The sequence below is a fragment of the Protopterus annectens genome, chromosome 3.part1, assembly GCF_019279795.1.
Source record: "Protopterus annectens isolate FY-2018-M chromosome 3.part1, PAN1.0, whole genome shotgun sequence".
In the NCBI taxonomy this organism is placed as follows: domain Eukaryota; kingdom Metazoa; phylum Chordata; order Ceratodontiformes; family Protopteridae; genus Protopterus; species Protopterus annectens.
In genome coordinates, this window is record NC_056732.1 from 1,483,189,601 (window position 1) to 1,483,203,730 (window position 14,130).

Here is a 14,130-nt window from a genome sequence, read left to right on the forward strand (position 1 = left end):
TAGTGTTTCGGTCCGGGTTTGGTGGCCGAAAGGTGTGGTATGGCTTATAGCCTGGTAATGCAGGGGTGCTCTCTGGAGCTTTGAACCAGGTCTCTGTCACTGCACAGATGTCGATGTTCTCCATTTTAAGGAGTGCCTTTAGTGAGTGCATTTTGAGGTTTAGACTTCTAGCACTGAGTAGCATTACCCTCAGATTTTGCTTGCTTGTACCGGTTACGTTGGTGAATTTGTCATTTGAACCTTCCCTAAAAAAGGCACTATGGGGTGGCAAGAGCCTTTGACAGTATCCAGAATCCCAAGGGTGACAGGTGCAGGCCATCTCTGACAAAGCATCCCAGGCAGACAGATACTGGATTCCCTTAGAATGACACCAGAAGCTTAGCCAGTTAAAGTCAATGATTTTGTCCTTGTACTGTGGTATCATTCTGGGTGATGGCAGGATGCTACTCTGGTCTAGGGTCATACCTGGCTGGGCTATAAGATCGGAGAGCTCCTCCATGTCTCTCTTCATGTAGTCCAGGGAGGTACGTCTCAGGTCATTCACACCAACATGGACAATGACAGTCATATTTGTACTTGTGGAGTGACCTGAGTGCGCGCGTTATGTGGCGGATCCTGGCAGCTGACAGTAACTTTCCCCTTGTTTAGCCTGGTGAGTGAAACATCAGTGTGCCTGACTACAGAATCACCTATGACCAGAGTGTTGGGTACGTTATGCCACACTGAGTGTGTGGACTATGTGTCATTTGGGTTGTGTTGGGGGGGGTGGAGGTTGATTGCATTTCTGCTTTGGAGGTCTCGGTTGTTTGGGCAATTTTTACTGAGAGCCTCTGCGAATGTAGGTGTGTGTTCTGTGCTTCTCTGTGTGTGTTTTGGTGGTGTAGGTTTTGAGAGACTATGTGATGAGTGTGGTGTGGTGCAAGTGTTTACCTTCTCTTTTTGACTGTCTAGTCCAGTCTTCGGTGAAGAGAGCTTGGCTTCCAGTTTGGCTATATAAGTGCATCTCTCACAGGTCATAGTGTTGGGTGGTAGGAGGAGAGGGTTGTCTGTACATGAGGCAATTGCTGCATTGTTCCAAGATGCCCAGATTCATCATGTAGACAGGAGAAAACACTGGGAGCTGACCTTTAGACATGCCTGGATAGGTGCTTATTTATTAAGTACTAAAAACTGTTTTCCTCTAGTAGACAAGTGAGGAAAGTTGAGTGCTGTAGTAATTTGTAGCTTATTTAATGCTTACAATGAGTTCTGAACAAGTGCTGAGCTCAAAGATACAGATTTGAGTGCTAAAACTAAAAAGCTGGCTAGTTGCAAGGGAAAATTTGAAGAGCAGACTATATGGCGCCAGGAATAGCTTAACCCTAGTTAAGTGGTGGTGAGGGGGGGGGGCTCCGGAGCTTACAAACAGTCATGGATACAGCAAATCTGTATCTGGCAAGACTTGTTACAGGAAAGGGGGGAAGCAAGCTTAGAATTTTTTTTCTTCAGTAAAGTGGAAATGGAGAAAGCTGGGAACAGAAGTTAATTCAAGGTTAAGAATATGAGTGGGTTGGCCTTCACAAATGTTCTCTATTAGATTGAATGAACTAATGACACTAGACTGGGAGGAGTGTCATAGATCAAATATACAGTATGGATGGGCAACTGCAAATGAAAGTTTTAAACAGATCAAGGAGCAAGCAGACTCTAGAGAATGATTTTAACTGTAAACAGATTAGATTAAAACACAGAAACCTCAAAAAATCAAAAATGCACAGAAAAGCTCGGATAGAGCACTCACAAACAGAAAATACAACTTTCAGTATGAAAAAGCAGTTTACAGTTAAGTAATTCAGTAAACATGCAATTAGAGTAATGAAACAGTATCTAGCAATGAAAAATACAGTTAAAACAATATAAAACAGTACATAAATGCAGTGAAACCCTAAAAAAAGCTTTATAACAGTGCAAAATGTAGTAAATTAACTGTATAGCACAATTATAAGCATTTCAGAAGTACAGTTCAGTGAAATAAGTGTAAGAAATAACTTATCCTGCTCTTGGAATCTTAAGAAATTTCTGCTTAGTTTCAGTAATGAAATACCATCCACAGCCTGATACAATGTGTATTTCATGTGCCGTGTTTGTCTTTCCTTTGTTGTTTTACTGGATATATTTTTTGGTGGTTGGGAAGCAGCTTAATTAAAAAAGTGCAGTTATTACTTTGCTCTCAACCTTCCACAGAGACAGTCGTTAAGAGATGCTCCAGTGCACAGTTGGCCTCCAGGTCTACTCTATGCATTCCCATCAATGACCTTCCTGATAAAATTCATTTAGAAAGCCATTAGGTGGAAGACCAGAGGAGATCCCCATGTCTGCATTTTGGCCCTGGCAGGTTTGGTTTCCTGTCCTTTGGCCTCATTTCCTACATCTGCCCTGGGTACTGGATCTCACTCCAGATCTTCCAAATCACACATTCGAGATGCCTTTACCAGATCTACAGGCCATAAAATAAACTATAATAGTCAGAAATGCCAGGCTGCCCTCTTTTTTTTTTAATTTCTCCAAGTCTTTTGGGTTTCTAATACCATGACAAGAATGGGCCCCATTTAAGTCAAAGTATGATTAAATTCATGAAATTAGTATTGTTTCAGTCTTTGATGTCAGCCAAAAGTGCTGTTTGCAGCACCCGCAATGTGCCCAGTAATGACTACTGCAATTCGTACGTGGTTACATGGATTGGTAACTTATCTAAATAGGATTGTTTTTTTTATAAGACCCATTGCTCCTACAACTATCGGAATTGAGTATCATTCTTCCACATTGCTGTCATTTCTGCCTGCAGATCCTGATATTTTATGACTGTGTCTTTCTGTATGCAAGACACTGTAGTCACTGGGTGTAGCAATTTCAGTGATCAATGGTACTCTTGTCTTCTTTTCTTGGACCACAATATCTGGTTTTCTAGCATCTATCTTTTGAACTGTTGGCAGTGGGTAATCCTATATGATATAAACCTCATAATTTTCTATGATGCTTTGTGGTTCATGTTTCAAGTGTTTTTCAGCCTCTTCAATACCATAATGTTTGCACAATCCCAGTGCAACAATCTTCCTACGTTATTATGCCTTTCAATATGCAGTCCTTCTGCCATTAGTATGTCGCAACCAGCAACAAGGTGTGCGACTTTTTCCAATTCAGTTTTACAAAACCTATATTTGGCTGTTTCTCCCACATGTTGTTTAAATTTGCCTCTCCTTACCCATTCCTGCGTTTATTCTTGATCAACATGAAGTTCTTCCAGATGTTTTCTATACTTGCAACTATATTTGTTTTTTTTTTCCAGATTTCTTGCCTTCTTATCAGGTCCTTCACCTTATATTCTTTCTTTTGTTTTTTTTGGCACATTCAGTTGCTGCCTGATTTTTTTTTATCTACTTTCGGTTTGATTTCCATTCCTGCTTGATGCCAATAAGCTTCTGCTAAATTAATGAATTCTGCTAATTCTAAGTCATCTTAGATTTATTCTCCTCATGTTTCAAAACTTTCACTACATTTGGGTCTGGTGAGGTCAGCAGATGTGTGTGGAGTCCCACAATTGCAGATCTATGCATATAATCAATTTCAAGGAGGCCCATCCCTACTTTGGAATGGGGAATATATAATCTTGGTTTACACTGATTTTTATAAATCATTTGGTGAGCATGAAGTATCCTCCTTGTTTTCCTGTCTAATCTATCCAACAAGTTTTGGGGCCAGTCAATCACTCCAAAACTGTAAATTAGGACAGGAAGAGTAAATTGATGTATAGCTTGGATTTTATTCCTTGATGTCAATACTGTTTTTAGAATTAGTTTGTCTTCTAAAGTATTCCTTACTAAGTTTTATTCACATTTGTTCATTTTTTAGTGTAGATCATTCATCAATTCCCAAATATTTATACACTCCCTCTTGCTCAAGTTTTCCTGCTTTAAAGGTTGCTTTTGCACACTTATCAAGACCGACTGACATTCTTATATCATCTGAAAAAGTTTTGACAACATGCAGCTGTGCTTTCAGTTCCTCATCTGATGAGCTATACAGTTTTAAATCATTGATAAAGAGCAGATAAGTCTTTACACTTCGTTTTTTAAGAGCCAAATTGTAGCCATGGCCTAAGCTGTTAAGTAAACAGGTTAATGGCAAGTCAGAATAGCAATGGTGACAAGAGTGTCACCCTGGAATATCCCCCTTTGAATTTTTATCCCTGGGATGATAATCTGTCCTTTATCGTGGCATAATTGCAAAGTGGTCTGCCAGTGTTTCATGGTCACTGTAATGTAGTCAATCAGTGTAGGTGTATCTTATACATTTTTAAGCACTCTTTTATCCATGAATGTGGGATACTATCAAATGCTTTTTTATAGTCAATCCATGCCATACTTAAATTATTCCCCCTTTTACAGTTCTCCAGTATGGCTTTAACAACAAATGATCCTTTGTTCCATATGACTTTCTTTCATTGCCCTTTTGTTCTACTGCCATAATTGAGTTTTCTTCTAAATTGCTATAAACCCTGTCCGCATCAATTCCCATGTATAGTTTGTGCATCATCGGAAGGCAAGTTATGGGTCTATAATTTTTAGGGTAGCTTGCAGGTTCACTCTTAAGTAAGGAGCATCATTTTTCCTGTTGTTAGCCGGGTTGGTGTCTGTTCAGGGTGCCCATATAAATAGTTCTTACTCATGGCTAAATCCTAGTGCAAGTTTGCTTGGGGTTTTCCAGTTAGAGGCTTTTCTTAACTTTGTTTCAATATCTCTGGCCGTTATTTCATCCCATTTCATATCCTGCACCTTTAAACTTCTTATTCTTTCTTTTACTTCTATCCAATTAGCATCTTTGTTATGTTCCACAGAATCTTCATAGATATTTCTCCAAAATGTATCTATTTCTTCTTTTTTGGCAGTCTTTCATTTCCTTTTACCTTATTTAGGATAAAAAATAAACTGCAGGATACACCACGAAAAGTCCAAATTTTAGTAACCATCCAACTTTATTCGATAAAACCAGGAGATGAGCGCTTTCGCGTGCTCCATGCATTATTTCCTAATTCTCTATAAAACTTTTTTGGGTCATCAATAAATTGCTTATTTTGTACTTTTCCTTTATATTTATTTGTGTAACTTTTAAGTTTTTCCACCTGTGCTGAAATTTTTAGTTTGCTGTTTGTGATAGTGCATAATAGATCCCAGACTGTTCTAATATTGTGCATTGCTTTAATCACATATATCTTTCTTAGTATTTTTGTTGATCTATTCCCTCTTTGGTAGACTTTTAAGAGTGACACTTCTTGTCGTAATTGCTGTATAGTTTTCTCTGTTCGATGCTTCCATGATGGTATTCAATTTCTCCCCTTCCTTTCCCTCACTACCCTGTGTTCTTGAGGTAAAACTTTATCAGTTATTAATTTGAGAATACAGTAATGTATCCTGTTTACTTCTGTTATTTCACATGGATCCCTGTGGACAGTTCTAATTACTGCATTCATTTGTTTTATCAAAGTTTTGATTTTTAGGATTTTATTGACCTTCTGCAGTCTATTTCTCTCATTGATCTTAATATATCTATCCATGTCTATTAAATCATGCAGCTCTTCTCTTAGTTCATTTTCTTCCAAACTGAGGGCACATCCCTTGTTTTTCATTTTCTGTGAGCATTCTATAGAAATTCTATAGCATCTTCCTGTGGCACCTTCTCTTCAATTTCTTCCTGTGCCATCTGTTGCTCTGTCATATGGGAACTCACTGGCCTATCACTCCTCAACATTGACTGCACCAGAGTTTCTACAGTTTCCTGTTTCTTTCCTTGCTGTCTAGCTTCAAGTGAATGTTTATACTGGTTTCCTGTGGAAGGCTCCAAAATATCTTGATATGGCACTTGACCAATTTCCTCCTGTTCCACTGGTTTCACCATAATTTGGATTTTCATTGCTCTGTCCAGTTGTGGTGCTTTCTGGATTTGATTTTCTACCCCAAATCCTTCAATCTGCAGGTACTCCATAACCACAGTCTCTGTTTCTTTAACTTTTCCATTATTAATTTTATTTCCTACTTTTCCTCTTTGTCTTCTTATTTTTTGTATTGTAAAGTTTTCCATATCTGGGTTCCTTTGCCTGTATTTCTCTTCAAATATCTTTGGTGCTACTCTTTTAATATTGATTAGTTATGTTTTCTCCTTTGCATAGATATTACACCATATTAAATCTCTTTTTCTTTCCCATGTCCATATTTCTTCTTCAGATGTCCCCTGATCTTCCCGCTTCTCCTTACTTTCTGGACTTGTTCTATCATGCTGTGATGTAACCTGTATTAGACCTTCAACACAAAATCCTTCACTTCTCAGGCATTCCATAACTTCAACTTCTATTTTTTTTACTTCTGCTTTACTAATCTTCTTTTCTACGTTCCATCTTTGTGATGATTTTTTTTATTGTAAAGTTTTCCATATCTGGGTGCCTTTGCCTGTATTTCTCTTCGAATATCTTTGGGGCTGCCTTCTTTATATTGATTAATTTGGTTTTCTCCTTTGCATAAATATTGCACCATATCAAATCTCTCTTTCTTTCTCATGTCCATATTTCTTTTTTATATTTTTCAAATATCTCTAAGTTTTGATGTTTATATTTTTGCACTTCCTGCGATGCCTCTTTTTCAAAACAGATCAAAGTTTCTTGATCTTTATACTGTTTTTCACAAATAGCTTTTGACAGTCTTTCTTGTGGAAGTATTTTTCTTTCTTCTAATTTCTCTCGTAATTGTTTTGTATATCTTGTGTCTGGAAATTCTGGGCTTTTTGCATAATAGTAACAATGCATACTTTCTTTCTTATCCTCAGTAGTCCACTGTATCGTCTTTATGGCTCTTCTTAGGCCTATCACATTTTGTGATTTTTGTGGACTACTACATCCTTCTACAATGCCTGGCCTGGCCCCATTGTAGGAATGTTTCCATATTTTGAGGATTCTACACTCATTTTTTGCAGTCCTGGCAACAGTGAGCCTACCAGGATTGGGAACTTTTTTATCCTGGGTATTGTGCACCCAGCTATCTATCTTCATTTTAACCTATTTCTGTCCATGATATATGCTGTATAAATGCAGTGTGTATATCAGTGTTGACTTGGTGAGATTTTGTGAAAACAGGGTCCACCTCGCGAAGGTACTCACCAAGATTTGAGGATTAATTCAATTTCAGCACTACTACTCTCCTTTGTAATTTTCATCTCTCCATTCTGACCCCCCCCCCCCCCCCCAGGCTGCCCTCTCTAGTGGTTCACATAATTACTTAATCACAAAAAAAAAAAAAATCAAAAGGTTTATAAAAGTAAGTGCAGATTTTCTGTCTGAGCTTCATCAGTGGGACTAGACCCCTTTTCTGCTTCCTTCCCATCGATACTGGATTTTCTTTCAGAACTTTTTCACCAAGGATATAGTTTTTCTGCCATCAAACTACAACTGGCTTATGTACCCAATTTTCACATGGATTGTAATGACATTTGCACTGCTTGTCTTATAATCTCTGAAACTTTCCTCAAAAGAGCTTTCTTGCTGAGCCCTCTAATTAGAGACCTAGTTCCCTCCCCCATGGAATGTCACAGTCATGCTTCAGTAATAAACTCAGAAACTCTTTGAACCAGCATCAGCAGCAAGTGTTGAGTATCTTTCTTGGAAAACTGTTTTAGAATTGTAATTCCATCCACTAAACAAATTTCTGAAGTATTAAGTGCTGTCATGCAGACTACCTTTCCTCATTTTCCATAAAGACAGTGTGTCAGTGAGAATAAATCCTCCTCTTGTCCCAAGGTGTCATCCAAAGCAATTTAAATTAGTCCATTGATTGCCAGTCTTTTTTCCCTGTTTCTCTAACAAAGGAGAGCATCTGCTTCTTACCGCAGATGTTCGTAGACAGCTCAGGTTTTACTTGCACAGTACCAAAGATATCAGAAAGTCACATAACTGTTTATGTCCTCCTCTAAAATAAAACCGGGAAGATGTGTCAAAAGTTACAATTTAACTGGCTTTTAGATTGTATTTCCTTTGTGTACAAGGATCAGAGTTTATCCCTGCATTTGAAACAAAAAGCCCATTTCACGTCCAAATTTTGCCTCTTATTATTGGTCTTTTCCTGATAAAATTTATGGTTTTCTGGTAAACCATTGTATATTGAATTCACTAAATAATAATAAATAATGACAGCTTGAGATTCAGACTTCATAGCCTTCAGAAAAAATATAATGATGTCAAATCTATCATTCTATCAACTTTCTAAGTTTATAGGAGCAAGATTTAAAATCTGTCCCTATTTTTGGGCCTTTGTCCCTCATTTCTGCTGGGTTTGTCCAGATTTTTGGTGCCGTGAGGTTGAGAGGTATGATGGCTGTTTCTACAGCATTCATGAAAAGAGTTCCCATTGATGACATTTGTACAGCAGCAACTTGATTAACAGTTCATACATTTATATTTCATTACAAACTTGATGTGCAATCCAGAGCTTGCACATCCTTTGATTCTGCTAGTCTCAGGAATGTCCTTCCTTGATACCACCCAGGTCCTTTTTAGGCAGCTTGGAAATCCATCCTAAACATTGAATCAGACAAAAGTTATGTACTTACAATAACGATAGATCTGTATTCTCATTTTATCCAGTTCAACATCCCTCCTTCCCACTTCCAGATTGCCATCTATAAACTACTGGTGCTTGGACAGGCCTCAACCAAGACCCTGTCTGCTTCAGGTGACATCACCCATACTGACAAGCTTATTAAGCTGTTGACTTTACTCTTTAAGGAGTTATTGTAGTTTTCGAGTAAACTTCTCTATAGTTAGCAAGAGTTAGAAAACTTGATCCTGAAGTAATTTGGATACAAGAAGGGAATTATGGGTAAGGGGGGTTCAGAGCCTCTGATCCAAAGCTCTGGAAGAAAGTGTCATAGTCAGCTGCAACAACTAAAACAAACCAGATGAAAATGAGATAACAAGGATCTATTTTTATAGCGAGTGCATAACTTTCATTTTTGTTCTTTATAGTGTCTGTATAAAAAATTCCATGATATAAGCTGCATTTTGTATAGTAAAGAAGTTTTGTAAAATGTGCTGTCATATGGGATGTGAATAGAGAGAAAAGAACAGACATCAGTCAGTAAGTGGGAACACAGGCTGCACAGGTTGTAATATGTCCTTTTGCATGAGTAACCTTAATTTTAGATTAGATAATGCATGTGGGTGCAGCTATCAATCTGGAGGAATTGCTCTTAACTGGAGGTTTTAAATTTAATTTTGTGAAGATGTGCATAGTTTTCTGTGTATGTTCTAATAGGGGATGGGGGTGTTCTGGAAATATACTTAGCATTTGTTTGATGATTTTCATTAAAACAAAAAGTCTTGAAATAGTGACATAGGTTCAAATGGAGATGAAAAGATGACTGTACAAAAGATCAGCCTGCCAAACATTAATGTGTGCATGTTAAACAAAAGTTGGAAGTATACAATAAAAAACTGTCATGTATAAACTGGTAGAAACAGTAACTTTTTATCATTATGGTTATGCTAGCCATATTATCTTAGAAAATAAATGGCATTATTGGTGTAGATAAAAAGAAAATAGTATTGAATTATACCAAAAAATACAGAGTGAAAATAGCAATGCTGCAGGAGACACATTTGGAAATAAAAGAGCATATGGAATTGACAAAGGAAAGGTATCAGAGTGTGGTATTCAGTAAAATTTCAGGGACAAGTGAAAATAGGTAGTAGCAATACTGATTGCTAGAGGGGCTCCAATAGTGATAGAAGAGGAGAAAAAAGAAAATAATGGCAGATTTTTGGTAGGAAGCAGGATATTGGAAAGGGAAGAGGATTATGCTGGCATGCATTTATATTGCACCAAAAGCTGTTATAAAGCTTAAGAAAATTTTGCAAGAAATAATACGCTTTCAGCAGGGAATATTACTTCTAGGTTGCACTGGAACTTGATTTGCAGTACTGAGACTTTATCAGTGGGACCTAGAAGGGAAAATATAGCAAAATAGGGTAGATTTATGAAGAACTTTATGAAAATATTTAGTATGGAAGATGTGAGTTGAGTAGTAGGAACTTGTACAGAATTTGCACATTATTCCCTAATGGATAATAACATGACTTTACTGGATATAAATTATAATTCATGGGAGCATGTACATTTAATTGAAAGCTTTGGTATGGATCCAATAACTATTTCAGATATGCACTGATAAAAATGAAGAGAGTGATGGCTAGTAAGTAGGGTAAAATTAAAGTGTCATTTAAAAATAAGGTAGAAACAAGAGAAAGTTAAGAAGTCATGAAAATTATTTAAAAGGACTGACAAAAGTATCGCAAAGTAAGGTGAATTCACAAAGGAAGAAGAGGTACAACTGCAGAGTGCTAAAGAGGAAAAGAGGAAAAACGGGTATATTTGGATACTATGCATGAGTTTAGAAAGATTGGTATTAAGCAACTATATTTTGATTATACCAGAGGATAAAAGCTTTTAGCACTGTGACTTGGGCAACAGATAGTACAAAGGGTTGTCACCATACATAAGGAAACTATAACCAGAAACATACCCAGAGCTCCTGTAGAGGTATTAGAAATATTTTGGAAATTTGTTTTTAAAAATTGTATAAAGCAGAGAAATGTGGAAATCCAGAAAGATCATGAATGGAAATATTTATCGGAAGATTTAATTACACAAAGATTAGAGATAGGTGAGGCTCAAAACCTAACACTTAAGATAGGAGATGTTTGTCTATACTAGCTAAAGACTGTTAAAAATGTTAGCAAAATTGATAGATAAGGGATTATTGTGGTTTTATATAGGGGTTGCAAACATTTTATAGCATTAATAGAACAGTGATGATCCAGATGGAAGCAGAATGTAAGACAATACCGTGGTTAAGTGTTGATACAGGAAAAGCATTCAACAAAGTAGGCTGGGATTTTATGAGCAGGGCTTTGGAAGCATTTGCATTCCCTGCAACAGAATAACAAAACATGTTTAATTAGAATGATATATATGAAGGACTGGAGGCAAGAATTAAAACGAGAGGCTTCCTGTCTGACGAGTTGTGTTAGAACAGAAGAACCAGGCAAGGGTGTCCCGTTTCCCCTTTATTTGCTCTATATTTAGAGCCATTGGCAAAGAAAATAACAGATTCAGAAATAAATGGATGTAATTGGTATGGTAAACAAGAAAAGGTAGCTCTTGAAAAGGACATCTCACTGTTATGGAGCATTTTGAAACAGTTTCAAGTCTTTGTTGAAACTAAAATAAATGAAGCTAAAACAGCAGCTATATAATTAAATTATGTACCCCCCACACAAATTGGTTCAGCAATCTTCATATTTATGGGAACACAGTAAGATGAATTTGGGAGTATGGATTAAAAAGACATTGTTATGGCAGGTTAAGGATATGAGGAAAGAGACAAAACAGAAGTTAATACAATAACTGAGATACTAGAAGCTCTCTGTTTTTTGGATAGTAAAATACAAGCTGTGAAATATGTTATTAGTCCCTCTAATTTATATACAGAACAGGCATATTTTATCATCCAGATGAGAAGTTGTGGATGAATTGAAAAGTTGAAGGAATTTATCTGGGAGGGGAAGGGGATTAGACTTAAGTGGGATAAGTTGATCCCTCCAATACAACATGGTGGTTTACAGTTACCTGATTTGAAGGGATATTTAAGAGCTAAACAGTTAATGCTCATGTAAGTAACACAAGCAGATGGTTATATTTCAAAGTGAGAAAGGATGATGGTGAAGCAGGGAGAAAGTTCAAAAAATAAGGAGAGAGTAAGATTTTGGATGCAGATCCTCAAGATGAAGAATAACCATACAGAATATTATTCATAAAGTAGCAGAAAGTATTCTAAGAACTAAGTCAACACAAGAATGGAGAAGGAAATTTTGACACTAGGGATGACTGCATGTAGGGGTCTAGAAAATAGGTAAGCGGGGTCTGGAATTTACTGGAGAAAACTGGAAAAGAAAGCAATGTATTGGGAGTAAATAACCAGAGAGAGAAAGGTAATAGAGTGGAATGATGCATAAAATATTTAAATACTGCAGGCTAGAGACTGCCTTCCTTACCAGGGACTGATATTGGAGTGTAGGCCGAGAGAAAGAGAGAGGGGAATTCTGAGTAAAAGACCTGCTCTGGTAGAGTTTTTAGATGAATCTAGAACAAAAGCTGCTTGTTAAGAAGAGATCATTAGTAGGGCATGTAAAATATTGCACATAACTGTAAGACTCAATGAGAGGAGGTTAGAAAAGTTTGAGGAAAGAGACTGGAAAAGCAATTTACAAGGGAACAATTGGAAGACGTATGGCTCTCAAGTATGCAACAACATACAAAAAGTTTAGGATTTTTGCTTGCAAGTGTTTGCATAGATATTTTTGTATTGCAAGCAGACTTCAAAGAATTTTACCACAGGTAGATAGCAAATGTTGGAGTTGTGATAAGGAAGAAAAGTTTGAGGAAAGAGACTGGAAAAGCAATTCACAAGGGAACAATTGGAAGATGCATGGCTGTCAAGTATGCAACAACATACAGAAAGTTTAGGATTTTTGCTTGCAAGTGTTTGCATAGATATTTTTGTATTGCAAGCAGACGTCAAAGAATTTTTCCACAGGTAGATAGCAAATGTTGGAGTTGTGATGAGGAAGAAAGATGTAACTAGGAACATACGTAATGAGTTCGCAGACTTAAAAAAAATCCTTACAGAGTACTCTGTCAGAAATACTGGGTGAGCAAATGGTTGTAATTAAGGAAATGATTCTTTTGAGCTGGACACTTAATTGCCTAAACATAGTAAGGCCTTGTTGATTGTAATTCTGTTAGCTGTCAAAAAAGCAATTCCTAGAAAATGTAAATCAAGGCTTAAACCAACTGTATTTGAAGTATTGAATATTGTAACGGAGATAAAAGAACTGGAAGAGGGATATTTAGAAAAGTGAATGAGCACATTACATAGATATAAATAGAAATTGTGGGAATAATACATGCGGAATAATGTTCAGGAGGAGGAATTAAGTTTAAGGAAAGGCATGAATTGAGTAATTTATGTAATGTTGGACTGATATAAAAAGAATATATGCAGTGTATAATATATTTAAATGGAAACATGTTAATATGGTTGTCTTTTCTATTAATATATGTATGCCTGTGTTTTCAGTGATATTTTAATAACAATGTTCAAAAATCTTGGAGAGATGTAAACTTATGTAGGGGTTTAAGCAGTTATTTATATTTCTGATTCCCAAATTTCAGAGGGCCAGATTCCAAAAGAGGAGGTGTCATTGCAAGTATGCCCTGATTACGAAAATTTGCTCTCAGCTTTATTTACTTATTTCACTGTAAGGCGTAGCTATAAGTAGGCTTACACTGGGACCAGATTCCAAAAGGCCTGCTCTTAGTGCAAGGGGTCACTTATACTAAGAGCATGTCTTCTGGAATCGGGCCCAATGAAACTACCCTTCCATTCCATGACCATTTTTTCTCCAAACCTTTTAAATCAGCTCAGAATAAATCTTCCAGTAAGTTAAGAAAAAAAATGGTAAGGTGATGTCAAAAAGCAAGCTGAAGGAGTCCCAAGGATCCTCCTCCCAAAAGCAAAACTTCTGAGTATCCTGGCCTCCTCCCTTCCCACCCTGACCTTCTGCTGAAAAGTGTAGGGAATATTCCCCTATGCCTTCTTGCATGACCTTCAATAATCACAGACCACTGGGCACTAAAATTTATAGAGGGGTGATAGAGACTGCAGTAGACATTGTCATTCTCTCCCGTACCAAAATACCCACTCCATCTTTTGATTTTGTAGAGTCATAGAACCAGTCCCTTCATAACAAGGGTACAAGACTTCTGTTCATTGCTTTTTCTGTTTCCCAGGAAAGAAGGAACATAGAGGCCCATTTGTGATTTATCCAAACACCTTTAAATTCATTTTAGAATTCAGAATGCCAGTGCTTCAAGCTGGCATTCCTCCATTAAACACATGTAATCACCTTAGATCTAGACAATGATTATTTACATATTCCCATTCACAAAAAAATAAATTTATAGTTGTGTCTTGTCATTGCATTATCAGTTT